At 36.0% G+C, this 5,951-nt stretch overlaps 1 long non-coding RNA gene across 1 annotated transcript; it reads right to left on the reverse strand.

Moving 5' to 3' along the window:
- On the reverse strand, positions 1-752 carry LOC119779734. The gene is made up of 2 exons (XR_005280273.1): positions 647-752; positions 1-160 (listed from the first exon to the last, which is right to left on the reverse strand). It is a non-coding gene; the product is annotated as an uncharacterized LOC119779734 (long non-coding RNA).
- Between the last annotated feature and the right edge of the window lie 5,199 nt (positions 753-5,951).

Raw genomic sequence — 5,951 nt, forward strand, 5'->3', positions numbered from 1 at the left:
GTTGGTGTTTGAACAGGACTTCTTTTAACTTGTGTGACTTTTACATAGAAATGCAACATGTAGATGGAATTCTGCCTCAACTCTTCGCTCCATCCGACTGCAGCAGTATTTTTGGCCCCGATGATGAAGTGGTCATTTTATCCACTCCTCTGTCTGCTCCCTGGAACAAAATGACATGTAAAGCATATTTCTGTTATGTCAACAGGCAAAATTACTGTTCTGTATAATTACACTGGTATTGTTCAAGTGAATTATACTTTAAACCTTATTATACTGTACTGTAAATTAACTATACATTATTGAGTATTAAAACAAAACGTTTACAGTATTAACAGCCCAGTACAGCTGGACTAATGTTATTTCTTCAGCTGCATTAAGCTTTAAAAGTTCTAATACTTTGTAATAAACTGTTTGAGAATAAATAGATCTGATTAGAGAGGGATACGGCTATCAGTACAGTAAGATGTAGGTTAAAATAAAAAATAGTGACATTTGTATGAAGGCTTTTAATTGTTGATGAACATCACGTATCAACAGGTTAGCTTTAAGCTTTAGCTTTAGCTGGTCCTACACATCCCGGTGGCTCTGTTACCGTCATGTATTTTAATAGATGTTCATTTAAAAAAAGCAAAAACAAACTACTTACATTTAAAGGTGTTCTCCGCTCTACTGCCGGCGCTGCTGCTGCTTTCGGTTGTCCGTAACTTCAAGAAAATCCGACTTTCTTCTTCTTTTTCTTCAACTACTAAAAAAAAAAAAAAAAAAAAAAAAAAAAGAAGCCAGGAAGTGCTCCAAAGGCGTCCTGCCAAGTACGCAGCCTATGATTGGTTGGCCTATAGAACCCCCACCCCCCGCCCCCCTCCACATTTGCTCTCACATCTTCAAACACAAGTTCGTTTTGGCACAAATATCTCGCAAGGAATGTGACAAAAGTCAAAGCGCGGTGTCAACGTGCTGTGTCTCGCGAGAGCGCGTTTGTGTTCTTGAAGCAGCAGATTCAAGAAGCTGTAATGGCTAAATTGAGGTTGTAATGCAAGATTAACATATGCAAAAAAATAATAATTACAAATAAACTATCAATAATCATTTGTCAGCTGTAATTTTATTTGTGTAAAACTATATGAACACACCAGTAAATAGTTTTTTTGTGCATTCACATTTAAATCAGATTTGAGTGAAAATCCTCTTCAGGTGAAGATTGGACTGACAAGTGTAATTTTTTTTTACATGTTCTTGCCTGATATTTCTTTTAGTGCAACTTCAAATTCAGTTTGTGTGTGTGCGGTTTTTCTTTACAGCAGAACATTTTGGCATACAAGTTCAGATTTTTGTGGTACAAATTCTCACATTGCATTCTCAAGTTTTCACATTAAATTCACAAGTTCGTTCATTTTGGCACATATTTACCTTCATATTGAACAAACATAGATGATCCCTCGATTCAACCAACGTAACATTTCAACTGTACAGTTTTTGTGGACATTACAGTCAGCATTAGGCTCCAGCCATGTTTAGATATGATCTCAGTGTTCATTTGTTCGATCAAGCGTCTTTAACTTTAGCTTTGTGGTTCACTTCATATACAAAACCATGCACTTGTGCCCCGTTTCCTTTTGTGTTATTCTTTTGTACTGTGCCCCTATGCAAAAACAATTTGCATAACCTGCTGCCTCTGATAAATTCATTCTAATGTAGGGTTAGTCGATTTTAGCATAAAGGAGGGTTATTAAAACATCTGTGCTATATATAAGGTGCTGTGTAATCTGTCTATTCTGTAGACAGTTTAGACGGTTTCTGTAGATAGTTCAGACAAAAATGTATGTGCAGGAGCACGATAACTATTAGGCAATACTAGGCGGTTACCTAGGAGCCCAGGTTCCTGAGGGCCCCAAAAACTCCTCATACATGCATGACTAATACAATTATTAGTTATTTGTGTACACCAATTATGCCTTTTAATAAAATCTTCTAATAAAAATGCTATCAGAAAGTATGTCTTCAGTCTCACTACAATGGATCAGTCATCTTACTGCAAGACGTGCAAAAAGGATTTAATAAGACAGCAGACAACACCCACAGACAAAACAACTCCCACAGAGTGCAACTCTGGAGCCTTTGAGCAATGGCCATTAACCCACACTCTGCTCCTTGGGCACCGCACAATGGCAGCCCACTGCTCCCCAAGGGGATGGGTTAAATGCAGAGAGTTGATTTCATTGCTCTGTATTTGTGACAGTGTAACGACTATGAAAAAAAAAAAAAAAGCTGGCAAAAACTCATAAAAACAAACAGAAATTCAAAGAAAAAGTAGATAAACCCCAACGAGGAAAGCAAAACCTGTGCTTTAAATTACCAGAGTGTCTGCATCTGTATAATGGACCTGTCGTTTTGTGGGCCCCATACCTCCCTTAGCCTTGGGCTGATGATTTTTTAACACTGCACCTGTGGGTGTGACTGTATAAGACTGTATGTTTATTGAGATGATATCAAAGAAAATTGTTGTTTTAAACTCACTAAATCTTCTCCTTCTGTTCAGGTAAAAAATATGACTGCCTCTTTAAATAAACAATCATTAAAGCTTATTCTAATGTAAACATTACATACTAGAAATATAACAAAGTGAAGTAAATCTTTCAGTTATAGTGACAATAAGGGTGCAGATTTATGACAAATATAGAATTATCTCCATTTTAGGGATCTGAAGGAATATATCTCTCACATAAGCAACAATGACAAACATTAAAGTGGATTCAGATTAGGATGACGCTAAATTTTAGGCTTAGAATTAAGCTGACACAACTGTGATCCAAGTAGCTATCCAGCTGGGGTGTGCCATTCTGCAGAGGATATACATCTCCTAACCTTTGAAGCCGGTGACACCTTCAGCGTCGCATAAAAATAAACCCACCTCCGACTGTCACGTATCATCTTTGCACATCCACCACCTCTCTTCTTTGTTTGCTCCTCTAATTCTTTGACAATATTCTCTTGATTTGCTCTGTCTGAAGAACTTGAAGGCACAGAGTATCACAAAGCGATGCAATGCTGCACCTGCTATAAGGAGCTGATGTAAGAGAGGGATGAGCATGAATGAAACATTTTTCAAGGGGCGAACATGAAGGGATGGGTGTCTTATTTTTTTTAATAAATGCATAAAGTGCATGCTTTGCAAACGCCTCTAATATTATCTGTCAAAACTCAAGGTTACCAAATGTGCAAGAAGCAAAATTATTCCTTTTCGTGGAATGCATGGTGATTAGGCTAAATAACTGCTGACAGAAACAGAAGGAAATGGTTTAGATACACTGCAGACCGCTCTCTTTGCCTGAATGTAAAAGGGAGTGTCAGTTAACTTGGAGAAAAAGGAGTGAGAGTTAACTAAGGGTGGAGCTAAACTTTTATCTTATGGTCTTTTATGATATTTTTTCCATTTTCCCAGCAAATTGTGACACCAAATCAATGTCAAATGGCGCCTACATTGTAAAATATTCACATAATCAAAGCGATAGCTGTTAAGAGATTCACATAGAAAGTGGCTGACGATAGATATTGAAAGGTTTTAAGCAAAAAATACAATCCGTCCTCATAATATAACACACCGCTGGATTGCAATATAAGGTCATCCTGATGATGTTGTGCTTTCGAGTGGTTAGTTATTAAGGAAAGACTCTATGTTGACTGATCATCTGTGAGATGGTTACTTTTTTCAACATGTTGAGAGATTAGCTTTTAAAAAGATGTGTGGGAACACATCCAACTCATTGGACAACTGGATGCACATTATTGGGTTGACAAGAGGTAAAAAACTTTTTAACTTCTGCATATAAGCTTGAAGCTTTCCGAACTTCTTAACTGAGGAAGTGAAAATTAAACTAAGGTTAGAAATCAACAGTTTTATTATTGAATTTAGATTTTTTTTTCTTTCTTTCTGTCCCTTTTTTTTCTATCAAACTTTGAGTGCTTCAACACAACTCATTTATTGATTTTAAATGAGTTGTGTTGCAGGAGTCATCCAGGCACAAAGCTGCTCCAACAAATAAACAAAGATGGCTGATGTGTCACGGATTCAAAAAAGGTCTTAAGGAGTTTCCCTTGTACTTGTGTGTGTCAGGTTTGGTGGAAGTTAGTTGAGGACCCAAATGCAGGGATGAGGAGGCAGAGATGAGTTCTTACACATTTAATGCGGTGTAGATGGCAACAGAAACAAATTCAGGAACAATAAACTTAAAATCAAAACCAGTAGAGGCCAGAAAGAAACACACATAAGAATAGAAGCAATGAAGAACTGCACAGGAGGTGTATATACAATATGGGGGACAGAACAAAAAGCGGGCTAATCAGATAACATTGAGCAGGTGTGGATAGAGGTAACTAGAAGGGAGCTAAGGCAAAGGAGACTGGTACAAGGGGGAAATAGAGAGTAACTCAAAAAATGAAACACTGCTTTAAGTATAACACAAAAATGGAAAAGAAACCAAACACTGACAAAACGGAATGACATAAATAACTGAAAACTCAAAAAGAAGTCCACAAAGGGTAGAACCAAGACAGTGTGACCATCAGTGTCGCAACTCGATTCGAGATCACATGAATAACCAGGTACTTTTAAGGAGTTAAGTATGCTGATTTAAATTTTGTGGATATTGCCCTGTGTCAGTGTGATGGGTCCACTCCACTCGAAAGCCACCAACAATTTCTTAATTTTCCCAGAATTGATCGGGAGGATTTCCCACCTTTACAAGTTTACACTCTGCTCAGTCTCACAACTTTACTAATTTTTCAAATTTAACTTTTTCAAACTTCGTTTTTCAAATTTTTTGCTCTACAGATTTTATATTTTCCAATTTAATATTAATTTTCAAATATCTCTCTTTAGGATTGAGTTTTACCTTTTACATTCTTTTCAGATTAAATTTCACAGATCACATTTTCTTCATTTCACTTCCAATACAAACCTGTGCTTTATGCTCACAATTACCACTAACAATGATTTTGTTAAAGTCCACCAGACCAATAAAAATGCATCTCCCCTCCTCACTTCAAGAAAAGCCCAACCCCAAAGGTGGAGAGAATGTGATTTGTAAAGCCAAGTCTGAAAATTTTTCAAAAAATAAAATTATAAATGATTTTATAAATAAGGGAAGAAAAAAATGAATAAAAAAGCTGAAAATATTAAATAAAACAAAATATAAATAAAAAACATTTGAGACATTTGATTTAGAAGCTCATGAAAATTTGATTTCTTGTTTCTATTTTTTCAAATTTCCCGTTTACATAATGTGTTCTTTCAAAACTTACCCCATTATAACGTGGCACTCTAGTAATATATGTTTTATTTTATAAAATGCTGTGTTAAAAACACATAAAATTCCATAAATATTAGTTTTTTTTTTTTTATTGTAGTGTTTTGTTGTGATTTTTATTTCACTAGTTACTTATCAATTACTTGTCAGATGACTGTTTTGTACATAGGCTACTGTAAGAATTTAGGGCACTGTAACAGGCTACTTTGGTTGGTACCAAACAGTTTATTTGCCATTGTATTACTGCCACTACGGTGGGTCACAGTATTGGGCAGTAATGAATAAGTATAGGTAGTAATCCTACAAAAAATATATATACATATATATCTCCGCACAAAAAGTAATCATTCGCACAGTGAAGTGAGCAAGCACCACTCATTCAGCACCTCCGGGGCTTTAAGGCTTAGCCTCCATCAAAGCCTTGCTTTAAAGCAACTTCTCTTCTCATACAGCATCGTGATGTCTGCTTTACTCCTGATGTAAATAAATGATGACCACTCACGTCAAAAAAGGCTATAAATAACATACTGAGTGCTGTTCTAACATTTTTTAAACTGTAGCTCTGAAAGAGAAATAACCATTTATGTTTCTCCAATTATAACACCTTAAGTAATACATGCAGTAATACCAAGTGGATAAACTTAACTG

Source organism: Cyprinodon tularosa, unplaced genomic scaffold (assembly GCF_016077235.1).
Source record: "Cyprinodon tularosa strain WSP-4 unplaced genomic scaffold, ASM1607723v1 ctg150, whole genome shotgun sequence".
In the NCBI taxonomy this organism is placed as follows: Eukaryota; Metazoa; Chordata; class Actinopteri; order Cyprinodontiformes; family Cyprinodontidae; genus Cyprinodon; species Cyprinodon tularosa.